This window comes from Asparagus officinalis, chromosome 1 (assembly GCF_001876935.1).
Source record: "Asparagus officinalis chromosome 1, Aspof.V1, whole genome shotgun sequence".
NCBI classification, from domain to species: Eukaryota; Viridiplantae; Streptophyta; class Magnoliopsida; order Asparagales; family Asparagaceae; genus Asparagus; species Asparagus officinalis.
The window spans coordinates 74,859,214-74,860,216 of record NC_033794.1 but is presented as its reverse complement, the minus strand read 5'-3'; the positions used below and the strand labels follow the sequence as shown (position 1 = coordinate 74,860,216).

At 34.5% G+C, this 1,003-nt stretch overlaps 1 long non-coding RNA gene across 1 annotated transcript; it reads left to right on the top strand.

The window, feature by feature from the left end:
* Positions 216 to 561, top strand: LOC109844731. The gene is made up of 3 exons (XR_002248098.1): positions 216 to 248; positions 328 to 396; positions 528 to 561. It is a non-coding gene; the product is annotated as an uncharacterized LOC109844731 (long non-coding RNA).

Sequence of the window (1,003 nt, the reverse complement as noted above, 5' to 3'; positions counted from 1 at the left end):
CGTATGAGGCAGTAGATATGGAAGCTGATAAGTTAGTAAAGATGGTAGAAGATATGTTACATGTAGAAATAAATGGTGAAAAAGATGTGGAAGACGAAGCCCCAAATGTCTTGGTTGATTGCACTAATAATGTAACTGCTGTGAATGCAAAGGGATTCAAAAAGAGAGAAGCCACACATCGTGGAAAACGTCGGGCAAAGGGAGGTTTTGAAGCTCAGTTACGCAAAAACAAAAAGAAGCCCGCACAGGTCTTATATTTAACTATAACTGAAGTCATTATTTACTTCTTGATGAATATAATCATTATTGATGTCTATGCAATGATAGGTAACTAAAGTTCCAAGACATTGCGATGCAATGGACCAATCTCATGTACCTTCTTCACAACAATCTCAGGTTTCAAAACAATGCTTCACATTATGTTGCTGATATACTGATCTTATGATTAGGATGAGTTTTTGCTATAGTTCATGTGTGGCCACACCAAGATTATGTAAAATAACCTTTAGTTATTGATATTGCAATAGGTCAGTGGGATTTTAAACAATACCTCTAGCATAGAGTAATGTGGTCTGACTTCATTACCTCTCAATAATTCATCTCATGTATATTTTTACTATTGTGTATAATGAGTTTTCAAACAAGTATAGTGTTATATGATTTATTACTATCAATTACAGGTACCTATGCACTCTCCTATGATGGTTAGTAATGGTAGATATATGCTGATGCCGCATCATCCGTATAACGTGAGTGTGTGTTTGCTATAAATATATGATTTTTTTTTTGCTATCTGTTTATATTATTGGTATTTTGACAGATACATGGGCATCAATTGAATATGCCAAACCAAATGTCTTGGATGTCTTATCAATAATTCTCTGGGCCAAGTTCACAAGAATTTGTTCAATCGAATATCATGGGATTTTCATTTGCACAAGACCCATAAAAATCAAATTCTGAGGAAAACTAGTGCATGAGTATATTGGCGGATATGTAGTGC